A 15,813-nucleotide genomic window follows, 5' to 3' on the forward strand; every position below is an offset into this window, starting at 1 on the left:
TAAACATTTTGAGATGATTTTACTTTATTAGGAACAAAGAAGGTTTGGCCTCACTAAAAGGATACTGCTGCTGATAACATATAGGAACTAAGAAGAATGCAATAGACTGTTTCCTCATTTTTAAAACCTCTTTCTTGGTATTTTGGGGATACAGCGATTTTAAAATCCAGTGCAGACGTCATGGCTGTTATTTTTGAGAAAGATTCTTCGAAAACATATGTCCATCCAAATACTAGGAAAAACGAGCAGTATTTGCCGCCTTGATACAACATGGAAAAATCTAAATTCCACGACCAATTTTGTAAGTTTTTGTCAGAATTCCCTGCTGAGCTTCATGAGCTTCTTTCTTCTCTTTCTTACTACTCTTCACCCAACAAATTAGAACTCACTGCATTTTTATTTATTTAATAAGTGAGTTCTTTGAAATACACGGAAACTAACTTCAAACCAGTTTTAAAATTCAAAAACTACATGTTTTAAGTTTACAACATCATGAGTCTTAAAGATTATACTTAGAAAGCCTTGGCAAGAAAAATAACAATGGTGGAAACATTATTTGACCATTATGATCAACATACTTTCTCTGTAGCCCCCCCCCAAAAAAAAAAAACTCTTTAAATGATTTATCCTCTTTAAAAAGCAATGGTGGTTTAATTGACTGATTAAAAGCCTTCATTTGCAGTTCTTTTCTTAACTCGTTTTGTGGTTGTGGTGAAGTCTCTTCGTTTTTCTTCTAGTTCCTCATGTGTCCATGAAATGAGAGTCTTTTTCTGTTTCCTTAACGCTGTGTGATGAGCAGTGAGTGAGCTCACTTACAGCAGAACCTGCCTGGCTCAGACATGAAAATGGAACCTGGCCAGTGTGCAGCTTTGTTTGTAAATTTTTCTAACATGTCTACCACTAACAGCTGTTTGTCATCGCAGAAGAATAGCATAATCATATACATCTCTTGTTTTAAAAAAACAATTAAAAGCACAATTTGACAATTTTAACTTTCCCCAATATGATCCACAAACCTCTTCGTGACACAATAAAATATGAAACAATTATCCCCTGTGTTAAGATTATTATAAAGACTCTATTTGTAATTCTGCTATTTAAGGTGTATAGCCTATAACTTTCATTAACAAAGCCCAAATTGACTACAGTACACAGAAACATAGTGATGTGAACGAACAAACGAAGATAACTGGAACAGCCTTTGGTGTTTGGGTATCCCAGGCTATATGATTTACCAATATTAAAAAAAGATAAATACAAATGCACAAGGGATTATATTTCTCTTCTACCTTCCTCTATAGAGTCGGCTGCTCTGGCCCAGAACTTTACTGAAAAGCTTTGTCTGGATTCTATCACAGATTTCTTGCATGCAGCCCACTGCTTCACCTAGCACACGTTAGCCTGAAAACCTGATAGCTGTCTACACTCTCCAGGGAGGCTCCTGGATCATACTTTGGACAGGTGACCATCTTCTTCAAGCATCTCTGATAACAAAGAGCTACTGACCTTCCAGTGTCGTTCGCCTCATTATTAGACAAGCTCTGTCAGAAAACAGAAAACATGTCCCTTGCTGTAGTTTTATCAATACTATAATATTTTGCTGATGTCACAGAGAAACCAAGCCACCAGGAGCCTATCTATAGCTATACAGGGTTTCTCTGTATAGCCCTGGCTGTCCTGGAACTCACTCTGTAGACCAGGCTGGCATCGAACTCAGAAATCCACCTGCCTCTGCCTCCCAAGTGCTGGGATTAAAGGCGTGTGCCACCACTGCCCAGCAGGGCATTTTCTAAATTAGTAATTGATGATGAAGCCTCGCCCATTGTGAGTTGGGGCACTCCTGAGCTAGTGGACCTGTGTTCTAAAAGAAAGCAGGATGAGGAGCAAGTCAGGAAGCGCGAGGCAGTGAGCAATACTCCTCCATGGCCTCCTCATGCATCTATCCTCCATGAACCCTTAAATCAATACCCATTTTACTTTTTTTCCTACAATATTTGTCCTGGTCCAACCCCCTTCTCATGGCTGCTCCAACTTAGACACACTGTCCTATATCATGCCTATATATACTGTCAGGTCAAGTCAGAAAGCTGTAGGTGTGTGACCTCTTCTGATGGCTGCAGTGACTTTGTTAATTCCAAAGAGATTAATCATCTTCAGATGAGGTTTGCCTGCACTCTGTGTGGGTGTTTTATGCAGAAATATCTTTTATAATTAAGTTCAAGGATTTTCTACCTCTCTCCAAGACACCCCTTCTGTTGTCAGCATGTATGTAACCCACTGGCTCACAGTGCAGTCCTAATGACATGAAAGCTGCTTATTGTCTCAATCATAGTGTTACCATAGAAAATGGTACTTGAACAAAAACTGTGTATAACTAGGGTTACACATCAACTGTTATCAATGAAGCAACACACCTCCATGGCCTGCTGTATGACCTTCAAGGAGACACTTTTCTATCCTCTCAAACTCCCTAATAAGATGAGTATGTCAGTGGCTATCCTCCAGATCTCAGAATATTTTAGTGATAATTAGATAAATGAGCTGGGTGTGTGGTGGCTCATACCTATAATTCTAGGACTCAGGGGCTGGGGAGTGCTTGGGAGAATCACAAAAATTCAAGACCAGCATAAGGTACACAGTGAGCTCAGCACTAGCTTGAGCTACAACTGAGACCCAGCCTCAAATTTTTTTTTTTTACAAAAAATCAATTAATTAAAGAATTAAACAAGTTGTAAATGAGTCCTTAAAAGGAGAGAGAGAGAGAGAGCAAGAGAGAGAGAGAGAGAGAGAGAGAGAGAGAGAGAGAGAGAGATTTACAATGCAACCTGTAGGTACTTAATAAATATTAATGGGAAAACAAAACATATAAATAAACAGAAAAATGACAGAGAGCACACTGAATAGCAAGAAAGGGGGATCAGAAAAAAAGGTAAGACAGAACATCAATTCAAGCTCTTGGCATCTTAAGCCAGTATCTGTTGCTGGTGGCAACACAGGATGAATCACAATGATTTTGGTCCAATGCAGTGTTTAAAGAATGCAAGGCTTACTTTCTGGCGAGTAATCGTCTTACCCATGGTTTCTACAGCTCTGTGCAGTTAATGAGGCGTCTAGTAGCACCTGTTCAGAATTTGCTCAGGAAGAAATGTAGTGAGTGAGAGGCAGGAGGCAAGAGAAGAGGCTCACATTCATCAATGTGCATTTCTAGTCTTCCAGGGACAGCAAATACTTAACTGCCAAGCAGCAAATCCCATTTGACTGTTTAAGTAAGAAGTAATGATTAATATCAGACTAAAAAGTATGTGCCATTTCCACAGTTCATTATATAAAATATGTTAATGGCATTACGTACATTTTGACCAAGTTTTTCATTCTCACATGACAAAAGCATCACTGGATGTCTGCTCCTATGCATTTAGTCATTCTCCCACTTTTTCAAAGGAAATGTGCTGGTCATTATCTAAGCTAGAGCAGAACTAAGATGAATAACCTTGTAGTCCGGGTGTGGGAGACTGGGGGCCAGTATTTAAAAGCACAAGTGTGTGTTAGATCACAGATTGACAACTCAGGGTGTGCCCCAGTCCCACAGGGTGTTGAACTGGGTTCCAGAGGACCTGGAAGAGAGAACTGGGGGACAGGGGACGCAAAGAACGGCAGCTTGTCTATAGTCTGATCAAACTGCCATTTTAATTTTTTCACACAGGGGTTATATACACATAGAGGCAGGATGTGGGGAGGGGGATGACGCAGGAGTGTAGGTGTTCTCAGGGAGAGTACAGATATCTTCCAGAACAGGGTTTTGGCTGGGTGAAGAAGCAGGGAACAGGTCACATGACTGTCTATGATTCATTTGTTCTTATCTAAGCTGGTACTTTCCACCAAGGCTACCTATCCACAAGGTCTATGACTACTTGTTCTTATCCAGGCTGATAGTTTTCCACCAAGGCTACCAGTTTACAAGATCTTATACCTATCTGTTTTATGGTCAGTGTTTTCCCACAGAGACCAAGACTTTGTGTTAGCAGGCATGTATGGCTGACTTAGGCTTGTGGCTGATTTAGGCCTTCAGGGTATAAGCAAGGTTGCTCCTGACAAGGGTGCAGTGGGACAATGGGTGATCAGTTATGACCCTGTAACAGCTCTGAGAAACAAATCTAACAAATTTCAGTAGAAAGAGTTTTGGTGAATTAAATGTTAATGAAATCTTAAGATCAGAAGAGACAGTTTCTATTAGGACTCTGAAGAAATGAGTTCTAAAACAATACTCAAGTACAGCAACCCCAGTGGCAGTTGCCTTCTACAGCATCTTTAGGAATCCTGAAAATCGAGATGTTTGCCAGTGTAACCACTGCTTCCAGGAATATACTTTATTTGCAACTCTTCATGGGTAGTAACAGTTAGTCCACATGACTTTCTCACTTAGGAGTAGAAAGTAGGAATAAAGGCTAACAAATTATAATTGTTCTCACTATTTAACTCAGGTCTGAATTTGTCTTGAGGGAATGTAACTGCTTAGAAGAGCCCAAAGTCACATCCAGAAACCTAGCTGCAAGGAGTCAACATCTATAGTAGAGGAGCCCAGGAATGTTGTATGAGTTGTAGTTGCAATGAGCCATTATACTCACTTGATCAGCAGAAAAGAATAAGATGGAGAATACCTGGGATAGAGAATGGGGATAAGTTAAAGACAGGAGGAATAGGGAGCTCTAATGAGTTTGAACAGAACCCAATTCCCCATTTTAAAAGTCCAATTATTTTTGGTCCTTATTGGTCCTGACATAGTAAGACTAACATTAAATCCTCATGAGTGTGGTGTTCTGGTGGAATAAATATGAACTAAGAGATGAGACAGAGAAGTGCAGCAATGTTCTCTGTTTCTGCCATTAATAATGTCCCCTGAGAAATCACTTAACGTCTCTGTCTTCAGTTTTTCCATTGATAAAATAGGGAGAGTTTCCATAATTCTCTGCTAACAGGAATTAACAAGAAATAGGATCATCAAAACTCATCACTTGTAAGTAGTTGTACAACAAACAGCTAAACAGTCTACTTAAAGCAGTGAAGGAAAACCTTCATAGTATTTGTGTGGAAACTTTCTTTGCAACCAGTAGATTCCTTTCCCCATAATACAGTACTACAACTTTGTTAGGATGATTTGAGAGTGGTGCCTAGTAAATAAACAGCCACTAATATAAAATAAAAAGAGCAATGGTGATGGAATTCGGTTTTCTTTGGAGATGTCTCTTCCCAGCTTTCCTCCCACAACATGTTACAGAAAGCGCACTGACTGGCCAGGTAAACAGAGAAGAGAGCCAGAGCTCTGCATTGCTTGCCAGGCCTTGTGCTCAGCCAAGGTGAGTGTGTGGCAGGGGAAACAGTCTTCATTTCTCAATGCTCATGAATATGTAATTCATCTAGTCACAATAGAAGTGTTTCATGCAGTCTTAGAAGCCACGTGTTGTTTCCTTTCTATAATGGCCTCCCCTGCCCTACTTAGCGGCTCAACACCTACTGAAGGTCATAGTACCACTGAGCCGCAGAACCCAGAAGGTGGAGATTATGAGGCCTGTAAATTATCCACAGATATCAGATAACCAAGTAACTTGAGAACTCCTCCTCCCCCAGCCAAGGAGGGAAGATGATTTCATGTAAGTGATGAGAGAGAAAATACAATCAGAAAACCTATGAAAGATAATATAGGATAGATAGAGCAAACATGACTGGGTTAAATGAACTATTCCACTGGGTTACATTTTGCCCTCATCTGCCTGAATTGGAGTCAGTGGTGATCAAAGAGGAGAAAGCACTACATACACAAAGGAGCTACAAATAACTGTGAACTACGACTGTTGTGACAGAAAACTAAACTAAAAGCCTGTAAGTAGGAATCTTCAAGGCAACCTCCACCTGACTGTAGTAGACAAGCTGCAGCAGAAAGAGCAGCTCTAGGTTTTCAGCTGTTCTTGGATTAATGCAGCTAGTAACACATGCCTCTACTATTGTCTTCTTTTGTTCATTTGCACACACACACACACATGCATATTCAGATGAAGACGCACACATGCAGACACAGAGACATGCTCAGGTAGAGAGAGAAATGGCATAGAAACGCCTTAACTAATTAAGTTACAAAATAAGAAATATGACCACACTATAATTAAGTTATCACCAGCAGCTCAGGAAAGCAATGCCAAAGTTCCTTTGTACTTACAATGAGTTGTTTCTTAAGTTCCTTTTATTCTACCAAGCGTAAGCCAGTTCCTCCTGTCTGATGAATGAGAACAGCTGACCCCAGTTTCCTTCTACCATTCATATCTGCCAGCAGATTTTTATCATTCATCCTTCTGTGTTTTCCCAGAAAGTAGTTGTCACTCTTGAGTTTATAAAGAACCTTTTAAATTTTTACAAAAAAAAAAAAAAAAAAAAAAAAAAGGAAAGAAAAAGAGGGAGGGAGGGAGAGAGGAAAGGAAGGAAGAAAATGTTTAAAACTCATGTCAGCTGGGCGGTGGTGGCGCACGCCTTTAATCCCAGAACTTGGGAGGCAGAGGCAGGTGGATTTCTGAGTTCAAGACCAGCCTGGTCTACAGAGTGAGTTCCAGGACAGCCAGGGCTACACAAAGAAACCCTGTCTCAAGAAAACAAAACAAAAAAACAAACAAAAAGAATGCTTCATATCTACAGGACAATAAGCACAGCTTCTTAAAAAGCCCAGGACAGCTAGCTGTGTGACTAGTTCAAGCTGAGAATTTTTTTCTTGGTGTTCTAATCTTTTTAATGTGTGGTAGCTTTTAAGAGTTTGAATAGAAATAAGAGATGGTCTTCAACTTCAATATGACCCATGCAAATGTGTCATAGAAGCCTAACACCTTTGACATTGACTGGGTAAGTCTCTTAGAAGGTGGTTGAAAGCACTAAGGGCAAAGCAGAAACTAGGGTAAAGAGCCATCTGCCGGTCGCTGAAGAGAGAAATGAGGTGCTGTCAGTGACTGGTGGTCTTGAAAGGATTTGGGTTCAGTTCCCAGCACCCATACAGTGCTACAACCACCTGTATTAAAGAGATCCAACACCCTCTTCCAGCCTTCACAGGCACACGTGTGGCACACATATATATGTGCAGACAAACAGATACAAATAAGGTAAAATTAAATGGACTTTTTTTTTTATTATTAGAAGAAAGAACCAGACACAGAAGTATGGAGCCTGAACCCATGATATAGAACTGAGCCAAAGGGAGTCTCAGAAGCCACCCCCTGGGGACCGTTGGCCCTGACACCAGTACATTTTCTAGAAGAACAGCTACCCAGGAGGCAGGTGGTATCCAGAAAGGACTTTCTAAGGAAATCCACTGGTTTTCAAAGGCTTGAAAGGAACGGCAAGTGTCATCAAAAGAACTAACCCTTTCTTTCCCAACCAGAAGGCAAGATTAGCCAGGCTGTGATGCCTGGGATGGGTAGGCTAGGGAGGAGCACTCTCTAACCATTCCAGTGAGCAATGCATTGAAAACTCACAGAATGAGGAAAGACCCAAGAGGTCTTTTGCCTAAATATACAATCATGATCTTACTGGTCCACAGGCTCTCAGCCTCTTGACAACTGCTATTTTTTGTTTTGTTTTGTTTTGCTGCCTCACTTTGCCTAAGCAAGCTCAACGCTCACGAGGCGCCTACCATACGTAGTTGAAAGCTCCTACAAAGGCCCACTGCATTTATTAATCACTAACAACACCTTTGCCTATTGAATATTTTCTTATTTTCCTTGAGTTGCTTACAGAAATTTTTAAAAACTGCTTTATTAATTATTCTAGCCATTTGCCAGTTACTTAGGTTTTAAGAAGGCTGTTATGTGCTTTAAAATCACATTTGTGTTAAATACCGATGTAAATGAGGCACGGAAATGAGCAGGAGTGCTCCCAGAGATGGTGGGTCCTCCCCCACGTCAGGCTATTTCACTCTGAGGACATTAAACCATTATTAAGATTGGCTTCCCTTCAGGCCATAAGGACAGATTTAATTTTGTACAATTCAGACTTGCTGGCTAATAGCAACAATGCTGAAGGCAAGCACCTAGACTCACGACAGGAAATCATTTCCCTCACTGGGAGTTGGGGACCCACCTGAGTGAAGGGAGTAAAAGAGCTTCAGTGCCTCAGTTTCCAACCCGAAAACAAAATGTGAAGGTTTGCTGTGAAGTAAGTAGAGCCAGTGGCAAAAACAGACACAGGACTTCCGAGACTATTCCCTCTCCATTCAAGCTGTAATCTTGCCATTCTTATGTGTAGAAAACATCAGGGCGAGAGAAACAAAATGTGAAAGGTTTTGTTGTATTTTAAAGTAGCTCACAGAGGTTCCTAATACAGCTAAACACCCCGCACAGTACCCTGAAAAGGCTGAGAGAGCCAAGTGACAGGAAAAATTTTCTCATAATTATATTGTACATTGCTGTCCAAGTCCAACCAAAAGATGTTACCAAAGCCCCAGACCAGGAGCTGCAAGAGCTAACATATATATGACAATCTGAAGGTACAGATATCCAGTGGTCTTTCTCCCAGGTTCCCTGTCTATATCGAATTGCTCTCTAGAAACCCTCTGTGATCTTGGCCTTCATGTCAGCAGCTCCAACCTTGGGACCAAGAACTTCTTCATGGATCTACATGTTATCTGCCTTCTCATCTCCACTGTCAAAACACTATTAGCACATTTATAGCTGATCCCCTCCAGAAGCACTGTAGAGAGACAGTTGTGTATATTATTCTGTAAGAAAAGTACTTTAAAACCCCTTATCCGTGCTTTCCTCCACCCCACCTCTAGCAACTTCTTCTTATAAGCACCCCAGATACCTAACCTCACATGGTTTTTCTGACCCTTCCTACCTCCTTTCCTTTGAGTGTGTTATAGGTTCTGGGATTTATCCTTAAAGCCCCAAATCCCAATACCTGTAAATGGGAAATAAAGTGTTTACAACATAAGCAAGCTAAGGTAACAGTACTAAAGCAGATGCTAGTCCAATACAACATTCTTTCTGAGAGATAGATATCAAGGTGCAGAGAGGATGCCATGTGAAAATAGAGGCAGAGCTGCATGCACAGTGTTGCAGACCAGGAACGGCAGAGTTACTGGCCACTAGCATGAAAAGAATTCAAGAAAAGAGCCACACAGAGGGTGCATGGTTGTGCTGACACTTTGATTTCCAACGTCCAGCCTCCAAAACGAGAGAATTTAATAAATATCTGTTGCTTTAAGCTGCTCAGTTTGTGGGACATGATGGTAGAAGCTCTGGGAAATAAATTCTCTCTCTCCCTTCCTCTTATTTTCTCAGCAGAGATATTTACTGTCCTTTATATTGTCCTGACATTTGCCCTTAGATGCTCATCTTTGACCCACAAGCTTCTGGTGAATGCACTTTCCTCAATGAGCACATCTTCCTCCCTAAGAGAAATCCTGGAGCCAGAGGGGTGTGTGTGTGCGTGTGTGTGTGTGTGTGTGTGTGTGTGTGTGTGATTGGAAAAAAAGAAATCAAAGTTCCCAAATCATCAGACTTGAAGCTCTAGACTTTATAAACTAGATGTTGTTCTTCATAAAATAAGCAGTCCTTTACTTCACCTGCACTGGAAACTTCTGTGGATAGGGTGAAGACAACCAACCTGTGGGTTACAACCCCCTTCGGGGATTGACGGGCCCTAAGCCCATCAGAAAACAGATATCTACATTAGAATTCACAACAGTAACAAAACTACAGTTATGAAGAAGCCATGAAAATAGTTTTATGATTGGAGGCCATCACAACATGATGAGCTGTGAGTTAAAGGGTGGCAGCATTAGGAAAGTTCAGAGCCATTGGCCTAAGAGCTGTCATGAAGTGGTCTATCTTCCCCCTACCTTGCCCTGCTCCAGTCCTCTGCCTGATCTTCACACAACCACTGGCTTCTTGTGGTTCCTCATTTTTAAAATACACTCCCCAAGTCCTCATACAGCTGCCACTGTGCTGCTGTGCTCTCTCTCTAGACTTCTGCCCCAGCCCCTCTCTGAGATAAATCTAAGGGGCTTCCCTCTCAGCTGAAATACAATTCTCTGAGGCCTTTCCTGACTGCCTAAGGCAAGAGGCATCTCCCGACCTTTACGGCACCCATTGCTTTTCCTTGAAATATTTATTAGTTTTTAATTATAATAGAAGCTTTTTTAATTGAGTTCCTCTGGGACTTATTTGATGTTTTCAAATCCCTTTGTAAGATGTATTGACTGACTGTCCAGAGTGAGATAGATGCTTACTTGTGGGTTCCTCCTGCCTGAGATTCTCGACACTCCACTCCCCGAGCTGAGTTCCATACTTATTCAGAGTGGCTTGTTTTTGTTCTTAGACCTGTTTATGGCAGTTGTACTTGATTACTATAATTACATAGTTTAATTAAGTATCACACAAACTGTTCGAATATGAGCATAAAAGGAAAGTTGTTGTTTCAGTGAAAGCTAAGTTAAATGCTTTAGAAAGACAAGCAAAGTCCGGGAAGTGGGTGGAGATCATTCTTAAATCAGTTTTAAGAAAGAGAAGTGTAAAAGATTGTGTGGATAATAAAATATAAATGAATACAATTAAAAATTTACTTCACAGTGTCTTCACAGCTTTCATTTTAAAGTAGCTGAAACCGAAAATTGTACATAATGTATAATTTTGAGTGGGCTTTTTACAAGGAAGGTAAAGTAACACTTTAGGTTACTACACCAGTCCTCAAACAAGACATCTTAGCTGGATCAAATTTGGCAAGTAGATGTCTATGTATTTTAAGTAAAATGTAAAATACATACTGTATACATACAGTAGATACCATTTCTACTTTCTTTTTCTAGTATGTTAGTTACAAGTATTACCTTCATCGGAGAAGGAGATATTTACAATAAATATTATTTTGTTTTGTTTTACTTGAGATGGGGTCTTGCTTTGTGGCACAGGCTGGCCTCTGCCTCTTCATTCTCCTGCCTCAGCCTCCTAAGTGCTGAGATCCCCAGTGCAATGTTCCACCAAACCCAGCAGGAAATATTTATTAACATGGCCACTTGGTTACCATTGGTATCCCTTGTTGGACTGTGAGTTCCACTATAGGGGACATGCATGATTATTTTAGTACAGTCATTTTAATGCTTAATGCTGGAAGCATTATTCTGAATAAATAAAGACAGTTTCTCTTTAATTTATGCTGAACATACATAGCAGATGGTATGGCTAATTTTTTTTATTATCTCTCTCTGAAGGTGGGTCAAATTTTCACCATTTGAAAAAACTGTACTTCAAAATTCTTCAAGCAGTAAGTTGTTAGACATACTTGAGAATACCATGGTAGACCATGTTTGAAGAATAGCTCTTCCTGTTGGCTAGCTGCCCTGGCTGTCTGAACAGGCCTCCCTGATGGTGTGGGTATACATCAGAGAGCCAGGGGAAGCTCTGTAGCCTCCTCTTCATGCTGTGAGAACCCTATGCTCTTCCATGATCCAGCTTTAGTGATTTTAACAGATGGGCTTAATCCATAAAAATGAAAAACGTTTTCCATCTCAAAACCATTTCCTGCCTCCCAAGGTAAAATAAAACTCCCCCTGAGGAAATGATGTAAATGTGCTCAAATATTTTAAAATATTGTTTTGAAATAAGCCATAGTTCTTTACATTCACATTTACAAACATGAATGAGGTAGCAGAAAAATACAGGGAGGAGAAAATGCTTTCCAATCTCCATGTCATTTGTGATCTTCTCTAAGCCTCAACCCCTTGTCTGTAAAATGGGCTGACAAAAAAAAAATGTAGAGCCTGTCATGAGGAATTGTAAGCAGTCAATTAACAAATGGTGATATGAGTCTACACTGCTACCACAATGCATACTAGACCCCATTCTTTCAGCTGCTTCAGTCCCTGACCCTTTTCTTTGTGGCTAGCAAGCAGCACATCAGTTCATTTCCTTCAGCACAGAAACAAACAATCTCGTGTTATTATACTCAAAGGGAGGCTGGAGGCTACTGATTCCGGAGTAGACAACAATGGTCTGGTTCTAACAGATCTTCTGAGGAGATCCATGGGACACTCAAACCTCACCTCATAGTCTTTTAAAGATGGATAAAGAGAGAAGCTGGAGTCAAGGACCCTGTGCAAACAGTAATTTCACTGCCGTATGAGTTTAAATTTTAACAGCTTCGGTATCCATCTGTGAAATGTCACTTTCTGTTGGTTCCATCCTATAGCTCAAACAATAGAAAAATCACACACCCAGCCCTGTAAAACTGCAATTTCTCTATAATGTATGGGCACTCAAGCTACACTAATTTATTCTACAATTTCTTTTTATTTTTTTAGCATTTTTATTTGACTCTTACACTACATAATTAATGGTGTTTACACGGAAGGTTGTTTTTACTAAGGTAAATGGCATAAGTGGATTACTTGAGCAAGCCTTAAAACAAATAAGCACTTTCCCCTTTGAAACTTGTTTCAGTCTCCTCTAAATGTCTGGCACAAGAGCAGAGTTTTTGAAAATGTCAAAGGAGATATAGAAATCAGGTTTCTGAGGTCCATTCTTTCCTGGTGGAACAAGCTTATAATTCTGTTTCCTCCTGAAATGACTGGCCTGGAGGTAGTCAGCAATGACCCAATGACCCAACACACCCCAGTCTCAGAAGCACATCTTTTCTTTGGGAGGTTGCCACTGTTTTTTTCCACGACCTTAAACATAACCTAATATCTGGCTTTTTCAGATCATTTCCTGCAGTTGGAAGTGACAGATGAGATAAACAAATATGCTCATCATAAAACCCAGAAAAACACCAGGGAACTCCTCCCAGGTCTCTGAATATTTCTACCATTGTTCACCCAACAGTGGCAATTACTGATAGCCCTTCCTAGTCAAAGTCCAGGTTCCATGTTCTTTGAGTGGCAGCACAACCCAGGTTACTGTAAAATAGGACAGGCATGATGACTGCTGCCTGCCACGATATTGCTTTCTGAAAGCATTCTGAAGGAAACACTTTTGTACCAACAGCCATTTCGTTGCTTCTGTTTACTCAGAGACAAGCCAAGGGGGAAAAAAATGAATCTACTGCCTCCCACACCCACATGTCTGGCCCCTCTGAGGCCTTAAATGGAAGGACTAACTCAAAGTCATCTCTGGAAGAACCGATACTCGAGTTATCTAAGGAGTTGCAGACCAGCCCTTTCAAGCAGGGTTTTTCTAGAATTTCGCTGATACCTCAAACATAACCAACTGAGCTGACAGTTTTGAGGTCTAAACATAAAACTCAGGTTCCAAAGAAATTAGAACACAGACGGCCATGTCAGTTCTCAGGACAAACACTAGAACTGGAGACCACAGAAGTCAACACATCAGTCAAAGGCCTACAAAAAGAATACAAAAAGAGTAAACGAAATGGACGCACCCAGTGCTATCTAAAGACCTTCAGCCTTATTGTCACATCATTTGAAACATCCTAAAGCTGTGAAACATCTCCCATTTAATATTCTTTCTATAAAAATAAATTTGTAATTTCATTTTTGAAAATTGTTTAGCTAAAAGCAACCGACAAACCCACCACAGTATCTGTGCATTCATAGCATTGCAGAAGCTCTCTTGTGTGTTCAGACGGTCTCAACAAAGACTTGTTTTCAGTGAATGCTAAATCAAGCCATTGACACTCACACAATGTTCTACTTTGTGACCCTTGAATAAATGTTTATAATTTTGCTGTGGCCAATTTTTTTTTTTTTAAAGATAATCATTTTTCCTGTTCAAACTCCAGAAATTTTCTCAAACAAAGGTCCTACGCTTGGCACAGAGAGATGGGAAATGTGGACCTAGAAGCCAAATTGTTCAACTGGGATAAAGGCCTTAACATAGACATTCCCAAGGTGACAGGGCTCTGAGAGCTGAATTCTCAGGAATTCACAGCCATTTCAGGGAACTTCCATTCTCAAACGAAACTGTTTATATACATTTCAAGTCCTGTGCTACTACTTAAAAACTGTATAATCACCCAAAAATATCTTACTAATTAAACACAAGTTCTGGAAATGAATTTTGACTCCTTGGGGGAAATGTTCCTGTAACCAGTGCTGCAGAGCTATCATCAAGACCTTTGAGAGAAACATTCATCTTCAGTTTGTAAAATCAAATTTCATACATCCAACTGACTATACAAAGCTTCATTTTCCAGCAAATAAACATGAAATTTGAAAGCTGACCTGGAGTTTCATTTCTAGGAAGCTTTCCTATCATTCCACAAAATGTACAATACGCATGCTCTACCAAGGTACTTATAGCTAGACACAGCATTAGTTCTTAAGAAATACTCTATCTGTAACTGTTAGAGAGTGACATTTTCCTTCTCAGAAAGATTAGGACTTATCAGAGCATATCAACAAAAAATAATCACAGGCTTTTTTAAAGGTCCCAAATCCTCTTTTGGCTGTCGACAAATGCTGAAGTGATAGAGTATGAACTTGAAAATTCCACTTTCAAATTGTGTCCTCTACCAACATCATATAATCAGTATGGTTTGTTTAAGGGAGCCATTACTAACCTGTTTCTTCTTCTTCTTTTTTTTTAAGCACTGAATACAAAGTGCTTTTATTTCAGCCATGAGCCCACAGGTACTGGCAGCAGAAATAAAATTCCAATATGCTATTTTCTATCTGTGAGGATGTAGGCATGTTATTAAGCCTCCCTTTCATCATCTGTAAAATGGTACTTAATAAGACGTGTTCACAGGATTGAAGATGTTAATGAGCACCAAGCTTTGGGTGAGCAATCAATAAATATTAAGAGTATTATTATACTGATTACCCATCATTTTCTTATTACTTACAATACCACCACACCTGTAGCCTATACTACTTAGTCACCCCCCCATCCCCCCCCCCCCGTCGTTCCTGATTGTTCCACCTATACTAAACCATTATCTTCCCAAAGCTGAGACATCTTCTTAGAAAACAAAACCAGTTATCTCAGTTCTCCTTTCTGAAGAGGGACATAGTCAATCAGAAAATATGACAGCAGCCCCAGCACAAACCTGCCCTGGCTACCGAGTCTTAACTCTTCTGCCTCTTTTCATCCCTTTCCCTGATTCCCTTCAAGTTTTAGCCATACTAGTCACTCGGCTGTGCATGGCCCAGGAAACGTTCCTTCTTCCTGGAGTTCTGCCCCTGGGCCTAGGTCTGTCAGACGCCAGCACAAAAGCTCCTTCTCTAACTAACTGCTGATCTGCTGATCCGCCTATCTTTTCACGAGTCATATTCCTTTCCGTCAAAACGCTTAACCTTAAATGCATAAACTATTTAAAGGATCGTTTTTCCCCCATGTCTGTCTTGCCTACAAGATTGTAAGGTTGTAAATGAGAGGAGGTACAGCTCCCAGTTTTGTTCATGCTGTTCCCTATAACCCAGTTCAGCCCCAGACCAAAGGAGGAGGAAGTCAGCAAATACCACCTTAATAAATGAATGAACACATACAGGGAGTGGTTAAAATGGCCAGTTTCAAAACGCTGCCTCCCAACCCCCAGGCTGTTTCCTAAACACGCAGAGCCTCTTCTCTATTTCTTCTCTTCCTCCCTTCCTTTCGTCTCTTCCTCTTTGCTTTCTTTTCAATACATTTTAGCTGGGCTTTCTCTTCATGTACTATGACTCAGGAAACACCAACCCAGGGAAGAGAGAAGGACCTGGGAGGAAGAAGCCCAGGCGGCAGGGCGGCGCCCGCGGGCCGGAAGTGCGGTGCGCAGCGGAAGTGCGGCGGGCGGAAGTGGCAGCCCGGCGGCCTGAGGCTGAGGTGGGTAGGGGCGTCGGCGCTACGG

At 40.8% G+C, this 15,813-nt stretch overlaps 1 protein-coding gene and 1 long non-coding RNA gene across 4 annotated transcripts in view; one reads left to right on the forward strand and one right to left on the reverse strand.

The window, feature by feature from the left end:
• Nucleotides 1–15,719, reverse strand: LOC143434304 (uncharacterized). 2 transcript variants are annotated; one of them, XR_013103707.1, is made up of 4 exons: nt 15,476–15,719; nt 8,113–8,266; nt 6,212–6,391; nt 1–4,658 (listed from the first exon to the last, which is right to left on the reverse strand). It is a non-coding gene; the product is annotated as an uncharacterized LOC143434304 (long non-coding RNA). The 2 variants fall into 2 exon arrangements; XR_013103706.1 differs by lacking the exon at nt 15,476–15,719 and adding an exon at nt 14,548–14,836.
• The window catches only part of C14H5orf63 (chromosome 14 C5orf63 homolog), a 19,421-nt gene continuing 19,302 nt past the window's right edge, over nt 15,695–15,813 (forward strand). For both annotated transcript variants that reach the window (XM_076912629.1, XM_034517654.2), the window contains exon 1: nt 15,695–15,788. The gene's annotated coding sequence lies outside the window, so the exon portion shown is untranslated. The remainder of the gene's footprint in view (nt 15,789–15,813) is intronic.

Source organism: Arvicanthis niloticus, chromosome 14 (genome assembly GCF_011762505.2).
Source record: "Arvicanthis niloticus isolate mArvNil1 chromosome 14, mArvNil1.pat.X, whole genome shotgun sequence".
Lineage (NCBI taxonomy): Eukaryota > Metazoa > Chordata > Mammalia > Rodentia > Muridae > Arvicanthis > Arvicanthis niloticus.